Genomic DNA, 16,676 nt, shown 5'->3' on the forward strand with positions numbered 1-16,676 from the left:
CGGCCGAGCATTAACAGCATCTACGGCCCTGGCACCAAAGGCATAAGGCAGCTTCTCCTTCTCCTGCCTCTTTGTTCCTGCCTCCCTCCGGCTGCGGATACAGGGCTGCTAATAACGGGAGCGCTGCGCCCGCGCGCGCTCTCCTCCCGTCCCCGACCCCGCGTCCCCGCTCAAGCCTTTCGAAGCGCGTTGCCTTGCGCTTCTCGAACCCGCGTGAGTGGTCATGAGAACTCAAGAGCCAGGGGGCGGCCTAGAATAGCATAAATTGCGTGGGATTTTCGTTCAGATGCCCATCGGGATTAAAGGGAGACTATCGCTGTTTGCCGACATTCTGCACCTGAAAAGGAAATAAGGTGCCTTCTTCTTCTTCTTCTTTGGGTTTGGGTTTTGTTGCTCAGGTTGCCTCTCCGGCTCTTCAGTCCGCTTTTCCCCCCACTTAAGGTGGCACAGCGGGATGCCGCTCCGTCCGCCGCCGGTTTGCTCGCCTCTCCTCCGCTAGGGTGGCCTTAAAAATCTGCTTCCACACAGAGCCACAAGCGGAGCTGTGCTCAGCGACGCTGCTTAGTAAGGGGGCTCTTGGAATCGGTCTCGCCTCCAGTCGGCGGGAGGCTTTGGGAAGGAGCCATTCAGAATCACTCGAAAGCCGCCGCGCCGCCGCCGGGGGCACGTGCTGCACCCGCAGCCGGCAAACCTGTAGCCTCAAAGCCCGACGGACGCTGATTTCTGGCCGTACTGGAGAGGGGGCACCGCTCCTGCCGGCACTCGCCAGGAGATCTCCCCGCCGGCACTTGCTCGGTTGTTCTTGAGGATCCTCAGAACTGGCCCATGAAGCAAAGCGACGCATTGCTTAACTCAGGTAAGACACGAGTGGATTGATAGATATAGAATTCTCCTTCCCCGTGTGTGTGTGTGTGTGTGTGTGTGTGTGTGTGTGTGTGTGTGTGTGTAAAGACACGCGACCTTGTAGAGTTCTTTCTCTTATAGACACAACATGTACGACGTTGCCCACTTTTTCTGTTCTTCTCTCTCTCTCTCTCTCTCTCTCTCTCTCTCTCTCTCTCTCTCTCTCTCTCTCTCTCTCTCTCTCTTTCTTTGACTAGAGATGGGACGGTCTTCTAGACTGAACTTTAAAAAGATGCTAGGTAAAACAAACAGGTTTGAATTTGGTTCCTTGTTTGTTTTTTACTATTGGATCAAATAACAAACCTCGTGTCTTTCTTCACCCCCCACCCCCAGGTTTTGACTATTCCCTCCACCCCACGCGCAAATCCGAAGGTTTAGAAAAATCAGAGCTGGAGATATTTTTGCACAGCTGCGATGATGCCTTTTTCTAGATCTCGATCGCATTCCGTGCTCCGGGGACAGAATAGTAAAGAATATTATCTAATCCATTGCTTAACCCTTCCATCTTCTGTATATGAAATGTCACCTGTGTTTAACTATCATGTGAGGTTGGGAGACAGAGAATCAATGAATTGGTGCAGATAGCTGAGAAGCCTGCTTGCCAAAGAGCATTTCACTGGCCGGGAGATGCAAATACCCCTCACATCTTCTAATTTCAAGCTGAAGCGTCCTCTTTTGTTCCAACTGAACAAAAGAGAGTACAAGCAGGGGTTTATGAGGGGTTCACAGTACTGTTTTTAATCTGTGTATTATATTTGTGTACTGCCCAATAACTTAAGCTCTCAGCTGGTTCACAACAGAAAGGGGGATCCCAAGATGCACAGAAAAGCTGATCGTGACAATGTAGCAAGATACATTTCCGCAAAATTCAGAAATGGTGGATAAGATGGGGGCACTTTTGAAAGGTTAAGTGGAAGCAAATGTTCCTGCTTTCACTTATCCTTTGCCCTTGTTGTGGCTGTTTCAATTTAGGAAGCCTCCTTCTCCATCTCGAGGATGCAATTTGGTTCTGGGACAATTTGACAGAAGTAATAGCTTTTTTGCCATTTGAAACCATCCAGACTAAACTGTTAAGGTAAGGGGCGGCATCAGCAGGTAGAAATTTGCTTTTGTTTCCAAAATGAGAGTTACAGGCACATTCCCTTTTAGCATCCTCAGTGTCTGACTCAAACCATTATCAGGTACGAAGGACTCAAGATCAGTTGTAGCTACATATTAATGAGTGGAAAGCAGTTAAGATGCACTCAGAGACATCTGTATGTTCCAAGATATTGCTATGACATTAAAGACAGATTCTAGAGCAAAGCCTTCAGTGAGCTGTAGTTCAATTTAATCTCTGTACAAAGCATGCAAGTGGCAGTGAAAACCTCGAAATGTAAATTGTGTACAAACCATAGCATGGAAAAGCTTGAAAGGATGAAAGGAGCCCAGATCTGTGTATAGCTCAGGTATAAGTCTTAGGATTACCTTACTCTGGAAAGTGCTCCCATACCTAGAAAATCTGTATGAAGTTCTGCAGGTTTAACTTCTGTTGCAGGGATAGATAAAAGCCCTATGTACTAAATATTTCCCTACCATTTTTTTTTTAAGAGTAGAGAAAAATATTTTTGAGCCTGATGTTGTTATCATATAATTTGGATCTTGCCTAGCCTAAAGAGCATGCAAAGGCTCACAAATGGTATTTTCAGCTCTTTTTTTACCTCTGTGGCAAGGGAGGGATCACCTCAGTATGGGAAGCATAACAGTTTTAGTGCTTCACTTGTAGTCTGTTTCTCATCTGCTTCTGTAATTTTAAACAGTTTAGACATTTAAGCATTTCCTACAATCATGCCTCTGATTAAAAGGGCCCAAAACAGGGATTTTCCATGAAGAAGAGGTCACTAGAATTCAGATATGTGGGCTGAAAAATCAAATCCCAATCAAGCTGATTTGATGTGGCTATTGAAATCAAGGACCAAGATGTGCTCAGAGAAAGTAGAGGGGTTGCCAGCCTGGCTTATTAGAGGCAATCGCCAAGTAGGGTGGGGGATACTGTGGGAGTGCTGAGTGGAAGGCAACCAAACTGGGCTGGCAAGTCAGGCTTAAGGTGACGAGACAGAGCTGCATATGGATAGCCAAAGAACTGGCAGCGTAATAGCTCAAGAGCCATGGGCACTGGCTGATCTCTGTAGGCAGAAGCTTAAAAATATGGCTGCCAGCTTGCCAGTGGTAACCATAAATGTAGTCCAGGCGATCAGCAGGGCAGGGCTCCAGAATACTCTGGCATAGAAGTAACACATTAAAAGAAAAACAGAGGGATGGAGAGAATGTCTTCCAAAAGGGTGCTAGGCCATCTTGTACTGTGCCATGTGTTGGAGACCCTGCCTGCTAACACACCCATCAGCCACTGTGCTTATTCGGACAAACGCCTTGGCAAGCAGTGGGGTGGAAAGGGCAGGGAAGGGGAAGGAAGGGGAAGGAAGGGGAAGGGGAAGTTCTTTGACTACTAGATGGCTGGATACCTTGCCCATCCAGGATTTGTAGAGGTCATCGGTCTCTCATAGATTAGGTATTCAGAGGCACACCTGAAAGTGTGGAATATGAATGTGTCAAATGAGGGCTTGGAAGAGAAACGGGATTGGCTGAGGCTCTCTGACTGTACATATCCAGATTTGTTTCTGTAAACTGTACTGTTTGTCCCTAAGAGGAAGAGAAGGTCAAGGTAATAGTATCTCAATAAAGTTCTTTCTGAGGACTTGTGAAATCGTGTTCATTGAATAATTTTATGTTCATTGGTAATGCAGATAAAGAATGAAATGGGGTCCAAACAGCAAAGAAAAATGCAAGTTGAAATTGGGAGTATGGGCTCATCTTTGACAAACAGCTGCATACAGAGTATGTGCATATAACTGTGCATTATATGTGGGAAGGCTACCAAGTCCTGTACATGTGAGTCAGGAACCAGGTTCCCTTCCCATGCACAGAGAGCTGCATTTGCATCAGGAGGAACCGGCTCTAACGTCATACCTTTTCCAGGGAAAAGTAGACACAGTGACAAAAGACACTGCTAATAGCAGCCCCTGGGAGGAAAGGGATAATAATTCTTGGGGTGTTGTGCAAGGGGAGCATTAACCCTTCCCTGCCCTGCTGTGATCCTGATAGAAATTACTTCTCAGAAACATTTCTCATTAGCCAGAAGTCTCCCATTGGCATCAATGGGGATTTCCTTCCCAATGTAAACAGCAACTTTAGAGGAGTAATTTTCCTCACAGTTAATTCCATCTCCCTGCAGCTGCCCCAGTAATTATCTTCCACTCACCAATGGCTGCTATTTGCATTTTTTGAAAATGTGCATGTTAAAAGATACATTTAGTCCCATCTAGTTTGGCCCTTGAAAAAGTGTAATAACAAGCTGCTGTCTGTCACCCTCAGGTTTTTGATACAAAAATATGAGAATAACATTCTTTTAACACTGATTTAGAATACCTCTATACTGTTTGATATAGTCAAATATCCAAGCTTCTCACATTATTTACCTATCTTTCTGTTAGAAGGTAAACTTGTAAAGCTAGTGCTAATACTGCCGGTTTAAACCTGCAGTGTCACCTGAAATATCCGGTACATAGCCCTGAAGGGGAAAAGGAGCAAATGGAGTCATGGGGAAAGATCAGGGCCAAGAAAGGCTGTTTACTGGATCTGAGGAGATAGGAATGGCAAAGATGCCCTGTAGTTATCTGTTTGGTGACACAGATTTCAATAACTGCTGTTTTGGGAGTCTTCACTAAAATATTTGAAGAGACTCAGCAGCAAACTGGCTTTGGGGCATCTTTGTGTATCCCAAAAGGGGACTGTGCAAGGTTTCCTTCTTGTTGAGTGCAAATCCTAGAGATGCCACTGTGCTTCACGCATTACATTTTGGAGATTTTTTAAAGTATGCCTTAAAATGGGGGTGGACAGAAGGCCGATCTTCAGATGTTTTGGATTCCATTTCCCAGAAGCCCCAGCCAGCATGGCCAATGGTCGGAAATATGGGACCTTCAGATTCAAAACATTTGGAGATCTACTTTCTATCCACCTCACCTTCAAATATAAAATATGGATTGTTGAGAACATGGGTATGATTCAGATATTCTCATCAGGGGGCCGAGGCTGACTGCAGTTTCCTGTTGAATGTACAGTCTCTGGCAAACCAGTTGTGTTTACTGTGTAGCATGTGACACTGCCTGAAGGAGTGCTAAGAAGACATTGTAAGAAGCCATTTTTGCTAGTCTCTTGGAGACTGGTGCTTGGTAAGGGAGAGAAAATCTGGTCCTATGCGCTTTCTCTTCTGAGTAGCCAAGATGCCAGCACTACACCGATAACATAGTCATGATCCAATCCACTTGTAGAAGCCCAGACAAAAGCACAGTAATTGCCATTGACACGCACACAGCTGTACTGATAGCCACTTCCATGGAACCCCTGACAATTCCACCATCTCAAAAGCAGAAGGGCGTTTGCTGACCATGCTGTCCCCACCACCAGATTAGCCATGCATGGAAGGCACCAGTCAACATGCAGCAACAGTAGGTTGATGTTGCAGTTGTCACTCCATGCGCTGCTCTCACAGGGACCAGACATGCTCCCAGAAAAGGCTTACAGAGTCTCCGCTATTAGAGCCTTCCATATCCCAGTTCTGGCAAGCTGTTCCCCCTCCCCTGCACTCACATTCACCTGATACAATGTGCATCCTTACTGCAGTCGCCAATATGATGCTAGCTTTCTGGTCCATTTGAGCTTCACATATGTTCATTCATAAGGCTGTACCATCCTGTTTCTGCATCAATCTGTGCATTTTTAGCAAACAAACTAATCAAAACACACACAACAATATTTTTGTTATTTTTTAATGCATTTTAGCCTCAGAAGCACATACTAAAATACAGTTGGGTACATTTTTTAGTGGAAAATCAGACTGCAAAATTCAGAGAAGTGTGAAAACCAAAGGAGGATTGTGTTCCAAACTTGGTATCAGTCTAGAAAGTGTGAATCAAATTGGTTTGCTAAAAAACATGGTTTAGATAGTCCTGCTGTTATACAATGAGGTCTTAAAGCCTTATGGGTAGCTACATGTTTTCTTTTGGCTTTCTGCTTTTATGTAGTAGATTCAGGACTCCTGATATGGATTGGGATGCTAGAGAAGCAGGGTAAGGGGGCTTCTACAATCTGGAGTAGGTTCCTGGCCCTGAGTACTCATGAAAAAAAAAATGCAGCTGCTAGATATGGGCGTCTGTCTTTGTCCTGGTACACCTGATTAAGAATCTTTTCCTCTCACGTGGCTGAAGATGTGGAAAGGGGAGACATGAGAGCCAGCCATCTGGGGCACCAAATCATCTCTTACATCGGAGATTTTGCCTCATTTTGTTGGCATAATGTTACACCTGTGGTGGGGGCAGGAGCAACCACAGAGCATTCTGTTCCTTTACCCACTCTGTCTATTTTTGCCCCATGTACTGGTGATGCTCTACCCTGGACATAGGGTAACCTTGACCTGACATACCTCTGGTGCAATGGTGTTGCTGGCCAGCATATATTTTCTCCACTTGAACCCAAGGGGAATTCAGTAGTCATTCTGCTTTCATGCAACTGGTGCAACTCATGGATAGATTGCACTGTGGGTTAATGGGTCCCTCTATGGCACACTCCCTATCCTAAATGCTGTTCTCGATCCTCAGTGAGTGAAAGCCATGGGCCCCCTGTGAGATGGCCAGTAGCACAGTGAATGTGCTTGCCATCCATGGCTTGCAGGAGCAGCAGCCTCCACTTAGCATCACTTTCGGTGCACTTGACTCTGCACTGAATAAAAGGCTGGTGGGAGTAGGAGGCGGAAACCTGCAGCAATTAAAACCCAATAGGGTGTGCTTGGAAGTCTATTGATATTGAATTAAAGCGTGCTGTATGCTAGAACCAATGAAAAGTTCCAACAAATGGAATATCCATAATGAATCATTTCCACTTTTCAAGCACTCCTTGCCCTGAGAATGGTGTGATTCAAGCTGCTTTTGGACAGAATGTTGCTGGAACAAAAGTGCGGCCACCTCTGATATGAAGGGAGGGAGCTGGCCATACACACAAACGTGAACATAAATGTGCTCCAGGTTGGCACTAAGGAGAGTGATGTAATGCAAAGAGGGAGAGAGGAGGGGATGATTAATCTTGAAAGAGGGCAGGAATGCAATGAGACTGACTTTTTGGTTTCAAAACCAAATATACTATGCTGAGTTAGTGATGAGTAAGCCCCTTTCAGTTTGATTAAGGCAAATTATTTTCCAAAAAATATCAGCCAATATGTCATATTATTTTGATCCTTTTGTGATATTGAGAACCTGTGGCAATTCTGGTAATCTAATCCAGCACCAGCAGGGTCCATTTCTCTGGAAATCTCTGAATCCCATCTAGCCATTCTCTTTCCTCTGCTTGTCTTGAACCTTACTTGGTATGGCACCAGTGGTAACAGCACCAGGTAGGCCTCCCTTTGGACTTCAATGTGATGTCCTCTCCCTGAGCAATATTGCAGAAATCAGCAACCTTGAGAAATGTAGCTCTCCTTACAAGGGGCCTTAGGACACACAGCTTCCCAGGCACCTGATGCCCATCAGCTACAATTGCACGCATCTTTTAATCTCAAATGCTGATGTTTCATTTGTGTTAGGGAGGCAAAGGGGAATAGAGAGCTCATAAAAAGGTCTTCTCCGAGGTCTTCCTACTGTCTTCACCGGTAGAAGGGAAGGGAAGGGCTTCTGTGAAGGTAGCGTGATACTGACAAACTCCTTCTGAGCTAAGCCAGAACTTGGCATTTGGACTCAGCTTGTAATGTGATGGGTTAGGATAATTTATCACATCACCATCAAACAAGCTATAATCAATTTTTTCTTGGAGAATGTATTGCAGTTACTAGATGCAATAGCAATAGTCACTCAGGCTATGGAGCTACTTACCAGCAGATAACCTTGACTGTAAAAACAGAGGTCATTACCTGGAAGTGGTGGATGCTCCCTGGAACCGAAGTGGAACCAAATAATTCTTCTCTAGGGCCTTGGTTTTATATATAAAAAACCTGGTATGTTCAGCATGTTCAATAGGTAGTAGTGGTTTCATTCTCTTCAAATCACAGACTGTTTTAATTTGCTATTTTATTCTTCTGGCTACTTAACCAGAAGACTGTCTGTTTATGAGTCAGTAAAATGTTCCAAGCTTTTTCCTTTCTGAATTCAGTCTGCTTTACTTTGTAACTTCAGCTAATATCGGGCAGGGAAGCAAACTCTTATGTTCACCATTACAAGTCCCCAATTCTGAACTACAGCAGTCACTAATTATTATTGAAGCACCGTTGTTTCTTTATGAGAAACGTCACTTCACTGTAGGCAGCCCTCTAAATTGTACCTTTTCCTTATGGAAAGGAATGCTTTTACAATATACAATGGGCACAGTACACTAAGAATATCTCCTGTTCAGATGCCACTATAGAAATTGGAGTTACAAGAGCACAGTTCTGCTTCTAGCAAACACCCCTTAATTTGTGTAGGAGAAGTTATCAGGGGTTTCTACCTAACTCTGGCATGATAACAGCAAATACCCTGTGGATTTTATGGGAAAGTGGGATTTTCATGCTCATAATTGACATCATTCATAATTATTTGTTCCCCCAATATGGAAACAAAATTACTCACCACACATACATTCACCCTTATTGGGATTCCAGAGACCCATTTGTGTGCATTTCTGTTCCTAAATTTTATTTTATTTTTTTATTTCAAAAATGGTGCTGTGACGGTTTTCTCTCAACCTTTAAGGAGCTCAAGAATTTTCCACAATTGTATGTGAAGGCACTGCTTAGGCATCACTGATCTACCCAGTAAACAGCTCCCTTTAATGAGACTAGCTGGTTTCTACCAGTACTGAGGCATTCAATTTATTTAGTCTATCAAGCTATCTTTTATATTCATATCCCAACAAACACAGTTGTTGGGGAAATGGCAACCTTTACTCCAGCAACCACAACTGTTGTGCCTGTTTTGCTGAGAGGATGACAATGAATGTGTTATTGTCACAAACAACAACTAGTTGGCATCTGTAACATCACTGCAAGCATGTCACAACTTCTTCCCTTAAACCTCCCTTTTCTTTTCAATGAATATTTCCCCTGAATTTTTTTGCCTTTAAAATGATGCCTCCTAAGCTCTTCCTGCCCAGTACTTGTATGCACAGCTCCAGCAAGTATCAAGAATAATCTCTACCCCATAGCATGTGCACGCACGCGTGCATGCACACACACACACACACACACACACAGAGAGAGAGAGAGAGAGAGAGAGAGAGAGAGAGAGAGAGAGAGAGAGAGTTCTGCCCATGGCAGTAAGTCCTTCTCATTATGTAGGAAAGATGATCCTGTCTGCTCAAGCCCAAATAGACCACTTTAGAAAAAGAATCTTCTATCTCTAGGTTGCCAAATTTTTAACCAATCCCTTTGGTAGCCATATCTTTAACAGCAGCTTGATCTGCAGAATTGGGAATGAGCATGGTAGATCACACATGTCTCTCCTTGCACTGTCTTTCTATCTTTCTGAGGTCCTATTCATGAGATCATTCAGGGGAGCATCCCCCGACCCCCCCCCCCCTTCCAGGTTAACTTCCCTTCTCCTTCCTGTTTGCATTTACAAATAAAGCATCAAGTCCCCTGGGAGCCAGTATTCTTTTGTTATGCTTGTGACATAGAGTGCCATCGCAGGAAAGCTAACAAATTGGGGCCATAATGAGCTGCTCAGGAAACATGTTAACTCAAGCAGGTTCTCCTTCAATTGATAGAAAATACCAATGCCATTTGAAAAATAAATCCTATAATGGGATTATATATTTTATTTTTATTCCACCAGTCTTCCAAGAGGCTCTGAGTGGCATGCATAGTTACCTCTTTTATCTTTACAAGGATCTTGTTAGGTAGGTTAGACAGAGAAATAGGTACCATCCTAAGATCACCACAGCTGCAATCCTAACTGACTTACTAGGAAGTAAATCCCACAGATCACAGTGAGACTTACCTCCTAGTAAACAGGAATAGGATCATGCATGTGTCATGGGGGAGAGGGAGCTGAACACAGATTGTTCCTGTGTGAGCCACTCTGACTGTCCTCCTGTAGTCTTGTGTAAATAGCCTTTGACTCTCAGTGCTACCACAGTTTTGTTCCAACAGCAACTCTGTTTGTGGAACTTGAATGAATTGTAGATGCTCAATCAACACTCCTGAGGTTCTGTTTATCAGATCGCCTGCTCCATCTTTACTTTGCCTTCAGCAGCACCAGCCAGCCTTAAATCAGGAATCTGCACTCTTTCAGACGGGCACAAACTACTTAATAAATCTGCAAAGAGCATCCTGAATTACAAGACAGCCTAGGGCTCTTACCGTACTTTCACTTTAAAACACACATGCATGCACACAGAGAGGGGCAGACCAACAGCGACATGCTTAGTATCGTATCTAACTTGGCCCTGACTCAGAGGAACACTTCCAGCCAACATAACCTTGGTGTGGTTTTGGGATGGTCTTGGCGGTAGCAGGCATGCCAGTGAAACAGCACCACCTGTTTGGGAATTACAGCTGTACTGTTCAGTAGTCCCAGAAACTATAATTCTGTGGCCCCACAACATTGCTTCCTATCTCCCCCATCTTTCTTCCTTTCCATCCCCATCTTTCCCTGTTCTTCTGAAACCATAGTGTTAGGAGCACTGGGAAGCCTTTGAGTGGAACAAACCCCTTCCCCTCTTGGCATGCTTCACCCCAAAGTGCTGGCTTAAGTAGTAAATAATTCAGTAACTACATGTCTCTGTTTCACAGCATGCAACAGTTTAATAATATAACAAAATGCACAATATGTGATACGAAGCAGGTGGGTTGAAAACATTTCAGCAGTCCAGCTTCTGATGCTTTCATGTTCAGTAGATATTTTGTCTCAGTGATTTAGAGAATAAAGATTGCAGTCCTTTTGCCAGAGAGGATGGACCAAACTAGACATGAAGTTAATTGCATGAATGCCAGTAGCAGCTCCAGAGAAGGAGCAATTTTCGTCAGAACTGCTGCACAGCAAGGGAAGGAAAAAATCTCTTTCCAAAGAAACTTGGGTCCTCTGTGGCTTACATTTCCATTTTTCAAAGCTTTCACATTCATTAGAAGCATTCACATGCAGTTAATGTTACATTGGGTTTGACCATAAAGGTGGCTTCATAGGTTCTGTTTTTAGGCTACGGTATTCCTTATCCATGATGGATATGGATTGGGTGTGATGGCCTTTTCATGGTGTAATCATCATATAAAATATGTTTATATGGACCACTCTTAATCATACATTGCATTGTCTGAAAGGAGGGACCATCCAGCTCAAAATTAAATGTAAACAATATCAGAATGATAAAGAACAAAATTTATTAGAACAATAAATGGGATGGTTGCTGAATGTCCTTTAAATTATAATGATATGACAATGTCTTTTTTGCATAGAACAAAAAGAAAGATCCAAAGCAGAGAGTCATTTGTGAAGATGCAAAGGATAAGAAGAAAAAGGAGATCACTCTTTTATAATGCCCGATATGCTTTAAAAGATTCTGACACTACATTATTCTGGATAAATCACCCTTATTTCACAAGGGATCCCAGGGCAGGATACACAGCATTAAAACAAACATATAAATCCATTTTATAAATCCTGTCCAAATTCAATATGAAAACATACATTAAAAGAAAAATTAAATGACAACAAACCAAACAAAAACAGAACAATCAATTCAATTAATGTTAAAACATTTAAATGCTTGTGCAAAAAGAAAAATAGAAGAAATCATATCAGCCCCCCCCCTTCCATTTCATCCTCAACACGCTGCTGGGAGACTGGGAGACGGTGAGTGGACCAAGGTCATGCAGTGACCTTCATGGTGCTGTAAGAGTTGCAACTGTAGTCATACTGGGTTCACTCTGACAGTTCATTCCAGTCTCCCCTGCATATTTGTTTCCTTGCTGAATCAGTTCCCACCATCTTGTCAAACAGCTGATGAGGGTGGTATGATTCTGCTGGGAAATAGATGCACACAAAGATTTCTCCTTGCACACTTTTTCCCAGCAGAATCAGGATCTTGCCCGCCCACCCAATAGCCAGTTGGCTGGTTGGTAGGATCCCAGGTTTGCTGCTACCCAGGGTGCAAGGGAAGGCACTCTCCTTGTGTGTCTTGAGTAGTGGGGAAGGCAACATGTCTGTGGCGGGGGCATAGTGTGGCACTTTGGCGACAAGGCATCCACCACGGCCACATGCATCCTGTAGATTACATGCTATCCACCCTTGCACGACAACAGACTTTCTTTTCTTTGCTGTTGCATTCATCACTGAGGCCGTTTCAGCAAAGGGGAAGGTCAGGCCAGCTTATTAGTGTTGGAAGTAGTAGCAGTGAGCAGACATGCAGTGCTCAACAGCATTGGGGGAAAGAACTGAAATGGCCCGTCCCTTTTCTCTTCCCTGCCTCATCAGTCTTGATGGGGCTTCAGCCAGCGGTTCTTACAAAGCATAACACTTCTTTCCAGAACTGCGCAGTCTAGGGCAGATCCATCACATATATGAGAATCCTCTGCTTATACCAAAAGGCATTTTGACAATCTATCACCCTGCACTAGCTACACTTTCAGTGGAGTCCTGTCCCATTTATAAAACTGTTAGAAATGGGTTTCTTTCAGATTAGTGGATGTGTTCCTCCCCCGCTCTTGCCCCCCATCTCAGGCCCTCTTTAAATTTTGCTCCTGAATAATTTCTTCTGCCATCGGAAGGCTGTAATACCACAACAAAATTTGGGGTGTCTGATCCACAATGAAAATCTTCATAGATCCATCTTAAGATGACGGACCATTTCTCCACAACCTGCTTGAGAATATTATTCCATGCTTGTCTTAGACAAGCCTCAATGGCTAATTCCAAATTATGGGGTTTTCTTTATTTACTTACTTATTGTTGCATATCATAGACTGGACATCATTTTAAAGAAAAGCAATCTAAAAAATGGGGCAGTTGACTCTTTCCCCTACCCTTTTCTATCTCTCAGATTGTACCCCTTATACAATGGCTTTCCCTGCTGCATGCTTCAAACTATGTATTTGCAGGAGGGCAAACCCATTTGAAACTCTGCAAGGGGAAAATCTGTCTGGAAAGCAGTTTGGGACAGAAAAATGCAGAATGGAGAAAGCAGCCTTCCTTCCTGCTTCTCCGTTTTCAGTGATCTGCTGTGTTCCTTTCTTTAAAAATATTTTTGCATTGGGGCTCTATAGCATAAATTATATTAGAATTGGCCTATAACTGATTAGGTACAATTAGATTGCCTTATAATTTGTCAGGTATCTTTTCAAGATTTACAGATAGTTTGGCTGTCCCAAAGTTTATGCTGTCAAGAAAGCTGATGGTGAAAACTGACCCTCCATAATGCAATCCTGTATATGTGCTTACTCAGATATAAGCTGCACTGGGCTTGGTCTTCTCCTGGGGAAGCGTGTATAAAACTGTATTTGAGAGAAAAACCAGAGAATCAACAGCATTCTGAAGTGGTCCAGTACAAGAACTCAAAAGAAGTTTTTTTTTTTTTAAACATGGCAAATAACTGCTGGTTCCACAAATTAGTGAAAGGATGCTTTCCTACAGATCTGAAATACTTTTCTGAAAATACTGGTTAAAGGCCTGTAAGTTGCAAGCTATATTATCTGGAAAAGTAGATCTCTTGCAATTAAACACAATTTATTCATGGAGGGAAACCACCTTGTCACATCAAATGGAAATGAATATCTGTGTGACCGTGAAAATAATGCAGCTTTAACTATTTTGTGTGGCCAGTTGTCAATTATATGCAGAAATGAAGCATAGCTTATTAAAACTCGGTGCTCTGAACAGCAACAGACACAACAGGTTTCCTGTAGCTCAGGAATATAACAATTTGGATTCAACTGGATCTGACCATGCAACATGTAATTTGCACTGCCCTTTGCTTATTTGAAAGGAGACTGTAATCAGCTGCAAAGCCACACTGGGATGCAAAGGCCAACTCTACTGTTCTCTGTTGACAGTTTTTAAGTGATCCAGGTATTTTGTTCCATGGCTGTTGTTGCTCCCCATGTGCAGTGAAGCAATATAATGGAAAGGGAAAATGAGCTTTCATAAAATGTAAACACTTGCTGCAGACCTGGGAAGACTCGTCCTAATGATGCAGAGCTCTTGAGCTTACGTATTACAGCATGTAAAAAAGCAAAACCAATTTTGTTAGGGGAAGTAGTGGAAGTCAATCTCAGACTTCACGTGCTTCAGCACAATTTCTATGCTGCTATGGAATATGGCATGGCTGGAGATGATGGGGGTTGAAATCCAACATATCTGGAGAGTGCCACACTGAGGAAAACTACATTAATGATTTTCAACCTTCCTTTAATCATTTTCATACATGGCAGTTGCAATGAAGGGGATCCCCTTCTAGCCAGTCTGATTTCCTCCATGAAGTACCCACATCCATAAAGCAGAATTGCAAGGGCTGGCAAATGGTGGGTTTCTTCCTTCTGCTACTGCTAGTCACTGGAAAGAGGTTTTTCATTCTCTCTCTGTGTCAGTTGCTTGTATTCTTAACTCTTAATGTTAGATGCATCAGAAACCCTGATAGTAATTTGGGATGAACTAAAATGGTCCTGTATATTATTAGGTAAGATGCTAACAAATGTTGACTTTGACTGCAGTTTTGTTCCCTTTCTATGTTTGCATGTCCATCCTGCCTTTCTTTCATACAGTTGTGCATCTGGTTTCCTATCCCGTTTCCCATCAAGGTACTAACCATACCCTGATTTGCTGAGCTTTCAAATGGTGACCTGGTTCTTGCATCAGGCTGTCCCTGATCTTATATGAATACAAGGAGCCGGTGTGGTCTAGCAGCTAGGGTGTTGGACTGGGACTCTGGAGACGTGGGTTCTAGTCCCCTCTTGGCCATAAAATTCACTGAGTGACTTTGGGTGAGTTGCTGACTCTCAGCCTACAACCAAAGAGGACGCTTGTGAGGATGAAATGGTGAGAAGAAGGATAGTCAAGGCAGGGCTCCTTGGCAGAACAATAAGATGTAAAGTCACAAGTAAACAAATAATTAATGAATAAAATTGGCTTGCCCAATGTAAAATCCAAGCTGTAATTAACAGTGATGTTTGTGCTGCCTTAAAAACAAAGAAAATCTGATGTCACTACATAAAGATAAGAGGGGAGCCAAAGTCATTTATTGCACATCTGACAGTCTCTTGGGGCCAATGCACAATACATACAACAGCTTGTCTGATATTTGCATTGATATTCTGAGGTTCAGTGACAGGCTCAAGTTAATATAAAGGCTTTTTTTTTTTCTTTTTGGCTCAATGATGGGCATACCATCCTTGCTCGAGACACGTTCTCCTTTTCTGTTCTCTGAACATAAGGCAGAAAGGACTCTATCTCCTGATACTATTCTGGTGAGTCCACCCCCCTCACCACTTTGGCTGATGTCCCGACTACACACTCTCCCACCTTGGCAGTCTTCCTAGGATGAAACTCCACAATGGCTGCCTGCCTCATGCCAGAAATCAATCAGCCAGGAAATTCCTTCTGTCTGGCACTCAGAGAATCAGTAGCCTGTTTCTAACAGACTTCAAGGCAGCAGTGTGATGGGCTTGTTGGGGGGGGGAGTGCAGGATTTGGGGAGGAACGCCACTTAAAGCCATTGAAACTACAAAAGTATCAGGGGAAAAACAAGTGCCATTGTACTCTGAGAACTCCTCTTCCTCCAGTTATTGCCGTGTCAGAGGCCTCACCTGTCCAGGGACGAGGTCATAATTCTGGGTTATGGGACTGTGCTAGTTGCCTTGATTATGCATTATTCCCTCAGATGCATTTTATGTAAGTTCTATGAAACTTTTTAAAAGGAAACTTTGTGTAAGTCCCACATGGAGAAAAAAATTGGGTCTACATGAAAGGGAGCTCAGTCTAACTCTCTGGGGTGACAAACGGAAATTTTTCATACTGCTGAGACAAAACAATTTTGAATATTGAGAACACGCCTGATGGGGGATTGCAGTCGATAACATTCTTTGCAAATGCTTTTGTCACATTCATATGTTACATTTTTAAGAGCCAATGTGCACATAACATGCACCTGCAACCAGCTTCATTCCAGCGTTTATTTTTTTTTAAAGAATGTTAAACTATTTAAACTAGTTTTGCACCAAAAGCCATTTGATGTGGCCAGAGGTTCTTCAACATGAAATAAAACAATTAAGAATAACATATAAACCAACCAAAGATGTAGCAAAGTGGTACCAGAAGCAACAGAAAGGATAAGCTCTGTACCACAGCTAAGGAAGAAAAGGCCCTTTTATAGTCTGGAGGAAAGAAAGACCATCTGAAACAACATAGCCTTTGCCTATCAGATAATGGCCAGCAGTGAAGGGCTGGGACAAACTTTTCCCAGAAGGAAGATCCAGAGCTATGGTGCCACTGTAGAAAAGGCCCTGGGTTGTGTCAGATAACAGCAAGACCACTGAGGAACATTTTATAGGTTCATCTAAGGTGATGCCTCAGATCCAGGCTGTTGAGGGCTTTAAAGGTAGAACCAGCACTTAGACACCCAGCAGGAACCAATGGAACTGTTTCCGAATTTGTTTGATCTATCCACTTACGTCTTCTTTGGTGAACAGTCTGACAGACACATTTGTTGCTTGTTGCAATTTCTGAGAA

At 43.2% G+C, this 16,676-nt stretch overlaps 1 protein-coding gene across 3 annotated transcripts in view; it reads left to right on the forward strand.

The window, feature by feature from the left end:
- Positions 1 to 596: 596 nt before the first annotated feature.
- The window catches only part of LOC123029474 (galactosylgalactosylxylosylprotein 3-beta-glucuronosyltransferase 1-like), a 62,116-nt gene continuing 46,036 nt past the window's right edge, over positions 597 to 16,676 (forward strand). For all 3 annotated transcript variants that reach the window (XM_044442521.1, XM_044442523.1, XM_044442522.1), the window contains exon 1: positions 597 to 856. The gene's annotated coding sequence lies outside the window, so the exon portion shown is untranslated. The remainder of the gene's footprint in view (positions 857 to 16,676) is intronic.

Source organism: Varanus komodoensis, unplaced genomic scaffold (genome assembly GCF_004798865.1).
Source record: "Varanus komodoensis strain SLA01 unplaced genomic scaffold, ASM479886v1 scaffold4, whole genome shotgun sequence".
In the NCBI taxonomy this organism is placed as follows: Eukaryota; Metazoa; Chordata; class Lepidosauria; order Squamata; family Varanidae; genus Varanus; species Varanus komodoensis.